We start from the raw sequence: 13,197 nt of genomic DNA, 5'->3' as shown, positions 1-13,197 counted from the left end.
AGATTTTTTTTATACATGTGTCTTCACTAAGACATCATAGAACGTTATGACCTAGCCTTAACTTAAGATTTTTTTTTATGTACAACCTAATTTACTAAAAAAATTAATCATACGGATGTGTCCAATAACACTTCGTACACTCTCTTTTAAATTAAAGACTCTGTTCTTGTGTTCTATTTTTTCGCTCACTCACACATTAAGCACTTAATATTAACGTACACTATGACTAATGCACTCGTTTAAATGGTTTTGTCCTTTTTAGTCTTCTGGCTAGGCCCGTGATGTCAAAGAGTTCAATAGCCTCATGTGATGTGAGCCTATGTTCGTAGGCTCCAGCGGTCTTTTTTATTAATGTGGCAACATCCTCTACATTAAGGTCCCGATGGAGGTCCTAGTTGCGAATGTATTTAGGAGCATTGACTATTCCCTGAGTACTTTGTTTTGGAATCGTTGGATTACTTGGATGTTACTATTACTAGTACAGCCCCACAGCTGGCAACCATAAGTCCATACAGGTCCATATATACGATATATACGTTATATACTAGTATATCTATAACGTAATAATAGTATGTATAACTTAGTGATCGATAAATAATTCAAATTCCAAAATTATATGGTCATGATTTAATCAAACCAATTAGTTTATTAATAAAATACATGATTAAAATCTTTGAAATCAAATTTCGAGTGACTAAAATGGACTAAACATCTCCCTATTCAGGGCCGTTGCTAATACTCATTTATATAATCAGTTTTCAGGTGACAACTTCTTATAATTCGATGGAGCTCCCTGCATGTACGAAAAAACATGACTCATGCGGCGTTAGCTCGCTCTGAGGCGTTGCATTTAAAGCTTGAAGCGAGAGCGTGGATAGAGCGACAAAGAGGCATAATCGACAAAAAAAATGACTTTCATCAATTCAATGGCGGTTTCAATTTACCTATATCCATACAAAATATCTGTCAAACAAATAAAATTAAAATTTTCTTTTGAACAATGTAACCATCAGTATTCTCTTATGACGTTCAACTATAGTAAACCCACTTTACAACTGATTTTTTTTATATAGATCAGGAGCAAACGGGCAAGAGGCTCCTCTGAAGTGAAGTGAACCAGTCACCCATGGACACTCTCAATGCCAGAGGGCGAATGCGTCATCCCAGACATTTTTGAATTAGTACGCTCTATCTCCCAAAATATTGGGAAAACCATGTAAAATAAGCCGTATTACAAAGTCGTGAAGTATACAATATGAGATAATTAATATTTATGAAGACTGCAGTGTATCATTACAATTCAATGGTCGAAATAGCTCGACAATATCGCCTTTATAGTCTGGACATAAGGACTGTATTTGTAGCGAGACGTTTAAATTGATGCATCGTTGCAGACGGCTTTGATTCATTGCATTGGGAGTTGTGTATATTCGTACGAACTTTTCTTTCTATAACGTACGTTTGATAATACTTCATGTATTGACTACATACTGCGAATATTAAAAATAACATTTACTATGTCTATTTTAAAAATTACATTAAAATAGTTACCTAAAATCTCCGTAACTGAATAGTACTCAGAATTATGAGATATTATTGAATTATGTGAACATATTTAAGGAGGTCAATGTTGTTGTTACGCAATGTCTATATTTCTTCATCTGTCCATGTTTCATATCCTTGAAGTAAATCTCACATAAAAAACGGTTGTCGGTAAAGCAGGTTTACTGACGATCGTTTAGAAGAAAACTGATGGAATGGTTTCATTTTTCAAAACAAAAGTTTAATATTATTTGTTTGATAGATATTTTGTATGAATATACATGTCTATTAGACACTACTTGTGTTTTAGATTGAGAAATGATCATGAAACGAAACAGACCTAATAACTTTGGTAGAGCCACTGTTTTTTTTACGGACCAATAAACTTTAATACTACAATCATATTTACTACATTTTAAATTTATAACATGGTTAAGTCAAAAACGTATTATATTTGTCGAGAATCATACTTTAAGCTAATGTTTCGATAAAAATTCGATATAAAAATAATTCTCAGTTGAAATAAAATACACATTTGGTCCTGGTTAAATACTTTTAACAGTTTCCAGAATGTAAATAAATTCCGACAACCCTATGACGATTTAAATAAAAAATGCGATAAGGCTGCTCGTGACGCATCATAACATTAAATAACATTTGAAAAGGGAAAGCGAGAAAAACTCACTTGTGATATATTTATTCATTCTCACTTGAAAAGATTTCTCTGTATTTTTGTATTAAAAGATGGCGCCGAAGAGTATACAAAAGTAGAGTAAAAGGTAGACTTTCCATCGACTTTCTATTTTATTTGCGCAAAATAATCTAAAAAAATGACAGTCAAATAGTGATTTGTTATAACATTGCATGAAACATATAACAATCATTTTACTTTATCTGTCTACGTTCGATTTTCTGTTAAAGATTTAGAAATATTATATATAGCTTTTGGGCACTTAAAGAAGTCAAGAACAATAAGAAAACAAGCATGGTAATTAAAAGGAAAGGTCTTCAATACTTGTATACTGCCTGTACTAACATATGGATCACAAACTTGGGCGCCAACTAAAGCGCAGTATACAGGTGTGTCAAAGAACGGTGGAATGATGTATGATAGGGAAAAAAAGAAGAGACAAAATAAAGAATACAGCGTTAAGGAAAATAACTAACAGATGTTACAATAACAATCAATAAACTGAAGTGTAAATGGGCGAGACACATGGCAAGAGTTACAGAAAAGTGGTGCAAAACACTGCTTAACTGGTGCCCAAGGTACACCAAACGCAAAAGAAGGAGACAACTCAGAATGCGGATAGATCACATTAAAGAAACAGCAGGTGGTACAATAGAGATAATAAAATAAGTATAAAAGACGTTTATTTTGGAACGTAAGATCATCAAGGTATCACTTATTCCACGGCATTAAATTTAAACCTGTTAGCATTCCTACTCATCGGCAAAGAAGACAGAGGTTGTAGGCCGTGAGAAAAAACCGGCGTAAAAAACTCTCGGTACTCTTTTAAAAAAGCTAATCATCAAATAATACTTATTTTGAAACAAATATAGCAAATTAATTAGAAGTAGCAAAGGACACTAAGGCGAAATGCATACATATTTGTACTGGTGTACATCTTATTTTTAGACTTTTCTTCCGTTATTACGTACTCACAAGATATTGAGGAACTTTTGTTACCCCCTTTGAAATATATACTCGCTTATTCGAATAATTTTAAAATTTTGAGATTGCGTTATTCACTACATTTCCCGTAACTATAAAAATGTGCGGTCAGCACGCTTGGCAGCTACAATAAACTGCGACTTAACAAAAGCTGAAAATTTCGTTATTCCCGAGCAACGCGTGTCGAACATGTCTAGATATTGTTATTGCCAATTCGGTATTGAGTCATTTTCTACTAGTAATTTTCTGAGAACAAATCGTTTTAGTGAAGTTATACTTCTTTTGGCGCCATGGATAAAAATGATAAGAGTGAATTTTTACGATGCGCGCGGACACCAACACCTAAATTCGACATCGTAAACTTAGGTCTAGGTGGTATGGAAATCGATAACTGTTCAAGTTGTATATTATAGTACATATTTTTATCTTTAGAACACGTGTTTCGTAACAGTACAATTAAACAGTGTGAATAAATAAATATTATTTTGGAGTTTTTAAAGTATTTACTAGTAATTTATTTATTTAAATAAAATATTTTTGATTAATTTTAATATATATCGTTAATCACTACTGCATTTTAGTAATGTTTTTCCATACGCCAAAGAAGTATAACTTCTAACGCGTGTACATAAGTACGTACCTGCACTCTTTTTATATAAATAATTTATTAACGGACTATACCATTTTAGATTTACTAAATTAAATATAATCAAATATTAGAAAGTTTCGATACAGTCTTAGTCTAAAGAACACTTTACTTTTCTTACATTATTTCTCTAAGTTTAATGAAGAAATACTTAAATGAAATTGTCGAAGCCTAGGAAGCAGCCTCAGTACTTGTCTCATTTATATTGTTTCTTTACAGCCAAGTGATCAGCTTTTTATGCCTAACATACGGCACAGATATAGACTAAAGATTACTTTAACATACTTATAAATTATCTCTAATTAATGAAGAAATACTTAAATAAATAAAATTGTCTCAAACACCAACTTCAGTGCTTGTCCAATTTATATGTGTTCTTAATAGAAAAGAGATTAGGCTTCATGCCTAACGCATGGCATAGTCATAGACTAAGGAATACTTTTAAATTAAAAAAAAAATCTTTCTCAAAATTGAAGAAATACTTTAATAAATATAGTTGTCTAAGTGTCCTATACCTTCAGTGTTTGTTTTATTTATATATTTTTTTATAGCCAGTTGGTTTTGCCTTTCACACGTCGTGGACTTTTATTAGCATATAAATAAAGCATAAATACTTTAAGATCCATTCTTAACCGCCTTCATAAAAATCTAAGGCATCCATTTGACTTGTAGTCTCTATTGTAACACAATAAAACGCACTTTTTACTTACCAAACCATGTAGGACAAAACGATTTTAAATTATTTTTATATTACGTTTATCGATAACTAAAAAGTACTTAATTCAACACATTACCGTTTAAACATTACCGGTTTGCTGAGTCCCCTCATTTATAGAAGTGTTTTGTATCGGTAACACTTTTTTCACTTTACAGCTTGCGAGCTGCAAGCTAATAAACCGTAGAATGGAAAACCATTCAGAAGAGCCAACTCCTGGGGGAAATAACGGATGCAGTACAACTGACAACACTGTGCAAACGAACGCTGAGCTTTTCTACGATGTACTACTTGAATGGTTTTACAGCGTCCTACTTCAGATTTTTGCATATTTTAGCCAAGTATATTGAAAGAAGAGGAAAGAAATACAATAAAATATGTTTCTTACATGACTTAACGGTGTATGTATTATATAAATTCTTCTATCTATGTCAAAATTAGACATTTGGATGTATTTTTTGCAGAGCAGTGGATTTGAGAGTATTAAGTATTACAATTTAAGGTTTTTATATATAGTTAAAACGTGTATAAAAGACATGGTCTATTAGACTCGTGAAATACATTACTATTGAATGAATTGATTGGATAGAAAGCCATTATTATTGATTAAAGATACTTTTTTGTAACTAATTTTATAATCTCTAGGTTATATTAAGTTTTTTTTTAAGTTTAAAGATATTCATAATAAGTTAGAGAAGAAATAAGGTTTATTTATTCCACTTTATCATTTTACATGACAAGTATAATTAATTGACTGAAAAATTCCGTCAGGCGTTATAAAATAAAATAAATCTTAATATATAAAATTTATCAACATCGTTATGAATTCAAGTAACACTGGTATATAGCAAAAGTGCAACTTTTCACGGCCTATCATATTTTTTGCTGCTACCTTGTGCACAGAATAAATAAATTTAAAAGGGCTTTGTACGATCTATGCCCATATAATTTCGATGTAAACCTATGATGTATATGATTGTTTAGTCAAGTAAGTTATTTTCCACACGAAATATTCCGTGGCCGCTTCGGAGTATAAAATATTCAATTTCAATAAATAAAAATATACATACTTAGTATATGTAAACTTAATTGTTTGATGAATGAACGATTTGCAAAAACAAAATAACAAAATGTACCGACAGTGTGTCTATTTGAAATCCAAACTCCGCAGATTTTACCTCAAAGGCAAAATTGTACGTGACATTTGTCAAAGGTAACTGCATTTTTTTCTAAGAAAAAAGTAAAAACTACTGTTACCTTAGCTGTTGTTGTTTTTAACAATCTTTTTCCAGAGCAGTCCAGAGACATGAACAGTTAAAATACAACTCTGAATTCTCGACAACCACAACTTAATAGAAAAAAATATACAGACTAAGTTGCTTCTTAAAAATAAGAAATAATTATTTCAAAACAAACATAAACCGAAACAATCTACATTTTAAAGATGAACAAAAATAAAAAAGGAATATGCATCCCTGGTGGGGATCGAACCCACGACCTTTGGATTAGAAGTCCAACGCGCTATCCTCTGCGCCACAGGGACGTGTTGGAGTAAGTTGAAATTGCTCATGATTATCTATAGAAATACGTATTGTAATATTATTTATTTAAATTACATAATTGTTCATAAATTACTAATTAACTTATCTTTTATATCGACTCTATTACATAATTATGCTAATCCGTGATAAAATAACACAATGTATTTTGTATGTTAAATATCAGATCGTACTAGAACAAACAACATGACATAAAATTAAACCTTCTTTGTAAAACTTTTATGACCTTTAAGAAATTTTTAATCCTTCAACATTCTACACGTAAACCTTTTTCGTTTCTATGCTTTTATTTTTTCTACGAACTTTTAACCTAACTAAAATATCATAGCAAAAGTACTGATAAAAAAGGACGTCCATAATTCTGTTCCGCGCCTGTGGCTACGCCTTCGAAACAGAATAAAAAAAAACAGTAAAGCTTAGTAAATATATCAGGATATACCTACCTGTGAATAAAATAACCATAAAATTATTATTATATAAATTCAACATACAATGGTTGTCGTATAATTAGAAACAATACAAACGGTCCTTGGCATTATGAAAGATACTTCGCAGCAATCGTTTTTATTTTTAAAATAAACAATGAATAACAACTTCTCAACTGGTCAACTTATTAGAAACAACAAAACATTATTAAAAACAATATTTTCTTCAGTGTTAGTATTGATATTTACGAAATAGCTACTATCCACAACCTATGAAATAGACTAGGCCAGCAAATAGTACGTATTTAAACCGGACTATTTGCTGGCCAGTCTAAAACGGGTATTTACTCTGTTCGCTAAGGAAACATTTGACGCAGTACCTAATAAGGCGTCCAATTGGTTAGAAAAATGTATAGTAAATGTATGCAATTTTATAACTTAAAATTTAAATTAAATGATAATTAATGTCATTATTATTTCCTGTAAAGTATACATGACATCTCATACATATTATGTCCCTAAAAGGAAATAGGGATTTTCCGTTACATATATTTAAAACCAATCACATAAAACCTTTTTAAAACAAGAGCAAATTATACATTCTGGCAGATAAAAGCTAATCAGATATTAGCTATTAATTGAATTGTTGCAACTGTTTAAAAAATCTGTGCCAGATAAACTTTTCCTTTTTAATAGCTAAATAGCTTAGATTTTTGTTATACATATGCATAATATAATAGATATATTACATTTAATTTTTTGACGTTTCTGCTCTCAATAAAATGTATTTTTTATTTTCCTCTGGGCTCCTCCACATCTCATTTTTGACTTTGATAGAACTCTGAGTTCTCCAGAAAAAAACAATTATTGTAACGTATTGGGGATGTACCTTTAAACATTGATTCCCTGCCAATTTTTTGCCTTTCTTTAAACCACAACTGTATTTTTTCTTAAAGTCTCTGAATCTTGACCTAAGAGGTATTGATAACAAGACGCCACACGCATATTGCTATAGGCAAGAATGTGTGTGGCGTCTCGTTATCTGTAACGGTTCGTTATCTCTCGTTAAAACCAGTCTTCAGGGTTAATAGTTTTTTCGGAAGAAAATTGGGTTCTATAAAATTCATAGTAATGAGATATGATATGAAGAAACGTAACTAAGATCGATTCTCCTTACAAAGATATAAATACCACCAACGGACGGGACTATTTAGTAAGCACGACACATAGGGTGTTATGAATTCGCAATCCGGATGATAAAGGGTGCCGTTTGAATCGCGGCCAACAAGCTATCTATTAAGGAGTAACCCGGACAACCGCCAATTACCCGAGTAGCCAGATGTGAATTAAGTCATCATTACGGCACATACATGCACACTTCTTCAAAAATTAACTAAACAGCTCAAATATAAGATAACGAAAACGTAAACGAAAAATGATATGACTCGGCTCATGTTGTAGCCACACCTTTCTCACCATTCTCATGCTGTACTAAATAAATGGGAGAGTGAGAACTAAGAACCCAATAACCCTATAGATTACTAAGCCCCAGGGATGACCTAAATTTAGGACAAGCGTGTCTACCGTTTCAGAGATTGACCAATGTTCAGGAAGGAGGAGGAGGAGGCAAAAAGGCAAGTTGCTCATCTGATGTTAAATGACACCGCCGCCTATGGACACTCACAAAGCCAGAAGAGCGTTTTCAACCATTTACGAAAAAATTTAAAAATAAAATAAAACAACTGTTAATGTCCTAACTCTTCCATGTATATGTGTTGTTGTCATGTTTTGTTTTGTTTGTATCATATGGTTGTATAAGTGTAACCTATTGTGGATGCATCTAGTGTGTTTGTTTTGTGTTTTATTTTTCACTTTGTTTTTATTGTAAGGATGTTTCTGTTTGGTTTCCGAATAAATAAATCTATACTGAATGTCTTTTTTTATATAATAGGGGGTCAAACGAGCCTGCGAGTCGCCCAAAAAGGGCACTCATCGCAGCCCATAGACACACCTTTTTAGAGGGTGCGTTTCTGGCCTTTGAGGGAGGAGTACACTCGAATTTTATGTCTAGTCAAATCGTGGCAAACCGTTTCGATTTAGGTCCATTTGACCTTTTCTCGCCCACACAAATGAATGTGGATTTCGAAACTCACTTGTGTGAGTGTATGACAATATGAAAATAAAAAGCTATTTGAGACCATTTTTATTACAACGGTATTAAAAAAGAGAAAAAATTAATACAATTATAGAATAGAAAATTTATTATGATTTATTTTCGGTCTAAGAAAGTATGATCATATCTCTGCGTTCCGTAAGCGGCTAGGTTGGTTACCCATTCGACAGCGACGTGATGCTCATATTTTCCATCTCCTATATTCCATCCTGTTCAATCCTAAAACTCCTTCTTATCTCAAAAATGATTTCAAATTTTTGGGTTCACATAACTATAGTTTACGCTCTTCCGAAAACTATATCCTTGAAATCCCATGGCTATGGAATTCACTTCCCGTCACTATTCAAATTTAAATTTCTGCTGTATAAACATTACCTGTCCATGTCATATCACTAACTACTAACTGACGTGAGACCGATCTTGAATCTTGAATTGGATTGTCATGATTCATGTGCACTGTTTACTTTTTGTTTTGTTTTATGTAACTTCATCATCATCATATCAGTTTAGTTTATTTTTATTTCTTTTTGTTTCTGTTAAGTATGTTTTTTTTTGTTTTCCCTTTTTTATTTTTGCACTTCTTGCCTACCTTATCTAATATACTCATAGTGGTTTTTTCCTTTACTAACAGTGGTAAGGTCTGGAAGCAATCGCTCTAAAGCGATAAGGCCGCCAGTTGCTTGTCATTAAATTATGTTTAATATTTTCCTTTTATGTAATGCAACAAAGTGTTAATAAATAAATAAATAAATAAAAATATTTGTAAATATCGCCTTTTTTGTAAAAACAGCCGTAGTACTGTAATTATCGATTTAAACACTCTTGTACTGTTTAACTAGAGCTACGCCCCAATTTAGCATTCTTTGAAAACTTTCGACTTTGTTAAACTCAACAAAAAGAAAGTTTACCGTTTAATGACACTTCAGAGAGGAACTTCGGGGTTTTTATTACAAATTATCAACAAACCGAATATTCATGCCTTTAGAGATCATCAATCATTTGACCACGACGTTATTTTGAATTAATTTGAAATATCAGTTTAGCCTACTCGAAAAACTCTAAAATAAGATTCTTCAAATTAAGAAATTTAAGTTCTTATCCATGGGAAAAGCCCCGTTTGGCTACAGCCAATATATTTTTGACGTAAGGAAGTCAGACTCAACGCAACCATTTCTGAATATTATTCCCTTAATAAATAAATCAATCAATGGCACTACAAACTTTTAAGGTAGTACCTTCACGTCACCTTAGATATCTGTATCTGTTATAATATCATCATTTGTCAATCTAATAGATAAGTAGGTAGCCACCTTTGCCTGACACACGCCATCGACATTTTCGGTCTAAGGCAAGCCCTTTTCCTTACGATTTTTTTCCTTCACCGTTTAAATGTTAAATGCTCCCATAAAAGTCCACTGGTGTACTAGGCCAACACTGTTCCATATCCTTAATATCAATCTTATCATCGTCAACCGTATTTGTCACATGAAGATCTTTAGCAATGATGAATGGCATCATCTTATTATAGCGGAAAAGGCAGGTTCTGGGTTCTAATCCTACATATACCCAAATTAACAGTGTTTATTGGAGAACATGTGCTAACATAACTCTCGGCAATTATAGCAATATTTAGGAATGGGCCAATTTGGAATGCAAATAATTAAATCTAAAGTCGTACATTACAATCCCACGTTCCATGCACTTTAATTAAAGCAGCTAAGATACTTGGTGTACGCAGGGACGTAATCGCACCAAGTGAGGACAATTCGGGCCCGGAACATGTGAACTTACGATGCCTTAAACCGTGACCCTGACCTGGACATGGTCCATAACCAATAAAAACAATTACACACGTAACAAACATAAATAAATAATTAGGAAATATAAATTACATTATAAAAAAAACATAACTATTATAGGCACTATGAAACTTCTGTTAGATCAGATAACGTACAATAAAAAGGTCCGTTAACCTAAGCGAAAATATTTGACCTTTTCAGCAGGTTGGTCTATATCAATAAGAAACTGCTTCATATACTAATAGTTACGTTATGTAACGGTTTAATCATAGTGGTTTATGGTAATCTATGTTATATAACTGTCGACAAACTAATTTTTTTTTCTTTTTTTTTAAATCCACCTGCAATCAGCCTCTTGGCTTTAATCAGATTTGAGGTACGTAGAACTAATTGAGATTGCTTTTTTTATAGAGTAGAGTAGAGCATCAGTCATCAGTCATGGCCTAGTGGCTTTTTTTTATTATTATAGAACAGGGGGCAAACGGGCAGAAGGCTAATCTGATGTTAAGTGATACCGCCGCCCATGGACATTCTCAATGCCAGAGGGCTCGCGATGAGGGCTATAGTGAGATTCGATCCCCACCCGTGAACCAATGGACTTTCTATTTTTGTGCGCGTTTAAAATTCGCTGGAACAGTGAAGAGACCGGCATGCCTTAGACCTAAAAAGGTGACGCCATTTGCATAGGAGACTGATCACTGATGATCATGAAACAGCTTCAGAATCTGAGGCCTGGACCTAAATAGCAGGGCCACTGACTTTTTTTTAATTCTTTATGCTTATATATTTAACTAGCGCTCAATAAAAATATGTTACAAGTTTTTGATGTTAGGGCCCCAATATTCAGTGAGGCAACAAAATACTTAAATGTTATTTGGACCTCGGCCAGTACTACACGAGATGCTAATTTATTAATGCTGTAATCGCATTTGTTAACTTTTTTCTCGCTAGTTCTATTCAATGAAAATAGGTTAAATGTTATACGCACTTTTTCCGGCTTCTTTAGATTTCTCATGTACTTATAATAAAGACGTTTAAATTAAATAGAAATCTTTAGTTTAAAAGAGAAAATGTCGGTCACTTCAAGGCACGGGAATCTTTAATGTACGGCATAGTGCAGGCACTATAGGAGGAATATTAAGACAGTTTCGTTCAACTAAGTGCATGAACAAGAGAGAACTTTTTCTTTTTTATAGGATATGGGGGCAAACTAGCCCGGGACGAAAATGGAAACGGGACGCTCAAAAAGGGCAGCCATAACTAGCCCATGGACTCCCATTTTAGAAGTGCCTTTGAGGGAGGAAAATACGGTGCGGCCATGTGCGCAACGGCAACCCTGATTTTTTAGAATCTTCATATTAATTACCATGATGTAGACGTTATTTTATTTAAAAATTAAATGAACGTAATTTTTTACCAAAAATCAATTCAAAATAATTTCATTAAAAATAATGGCGGCTAAATACTCTAGTAAATATATATTCTCCTAATTATAAGTAAACATAAAAATTTGGTTTTAAACAAAAACTCGATGAACGCACCAATCCTGCAGCGGTATCTCGTACTATCACATGTGTTAGAATCGGAAGCATAGATTAAGTATCTCTTGGGAGTGGCGATCAAATACTGTCTTGGTTGACTAGGTGATGTATAGCAGACATTAAGATATGTTTATCATTAGTTATTGCGTCTGTTGAAAGCAGTCAGTATACATATGACAGGTACGTTCTATATACCACGAATACGTAAAACTAAAATGTTTATCACTAAATAATAATAAAAGCCGTTTATTTCAGATACTTTTACACTTAACGTTATATTACTATCATCTCATTTTTTAGGTTTCTCCCTTTTTTGGCATAGCCCTTCTCCAAATCCTGACATACCTTTCGGCACTGTCCCACTCAAAAACTACTGGACCGACATTAAAATTTATTTCACCATTTGGATGCTACATTATCACTGATTAATATAGATTATAATTGAATAAAATAATAGGGAACCCTACTAAAACTACTATATTATGTTACACATAAAAAATGCATATAAAATATCTTTCATCGCAGGCGCTGCAAAAACTATTGATCATAGAACAAAAAAATTACCCACAATATATAGAACATATCAATATCTACAAAAAATTTTAAAAAAAATACCATCCGTGCGAAGGTGGGGAGGAGGCCGCTAGTAAAATATATACATTCTCTGCTGTCAAAAAGTGATGTTAGAGTGTTGAGGTAAGTATGTGCGAATTGGAATTTTATTATTACAAAAGTATTGATTTCATCATATCCTTGTCACCTGTCGGAAAAAGTTGACATAATCATGCATAAACGGACCAGCTTTTGATATATGTATCGACTTTTATATCGGGTACTTTCCTCTGGAAACGACCTGTTTTGAAGAACGTCTTTTCATGTCTTGCTTAGTGAATAATTCAAAGCCTATATTTTTTATCCCTCGACATGTTTTTTTATATACATGTCTGGTATCAGCATGAATTGACATTAATATGCTTGAGAAATAAACTTTGTATCATGTGTTCATTACTACAAGAGTAGTTGCGTATTTAGTCATTTCTTTAATCCAAGTAAATATATTAAAATCCAAGGAAAATTATCATACTTTTATCGTCTGTATGCAGTATACCAGCCGTTATTGCA

General features: G+C 32.7%; 1 non-coding gene across 1 annotated transcript; it reads right to left on the bottom strand.

Annotated features, from left to right (window-relative positions):
• Positions 1–6,048: 6,048 nt before the first annotated feature.
• Trnar-ucu lies at positions 6,049–6,121 on the bottom strand. Its single transcript has one exon. It is a non-coding gene; the product is annotated as a tRNA-Arg (tRNA).
• Positions 6,122–13,197: the final 7,076 nt, after the last annotated feature.

This window comes from Pieris rapae, chromosome 5 (genome assembly GCF_905147795.1).
Source record: "Pieris rapae chromosome 5, ilPieRapa1.1, whole genome shotgun sequence".
In the NCBI taxonomy this organism is placed as follows: domain Eukaryota; kingdom Metazoa; phylum Arthropoda; class Insecta; order Lepidoptera; family Pieridae; genus Pieris; species Pieris rapae.
The sequence above is the reverse complement of the archived record's forward strand: the minus strand, read 5'-3'. Positions and strand labels throughout refer to the sequence as shown.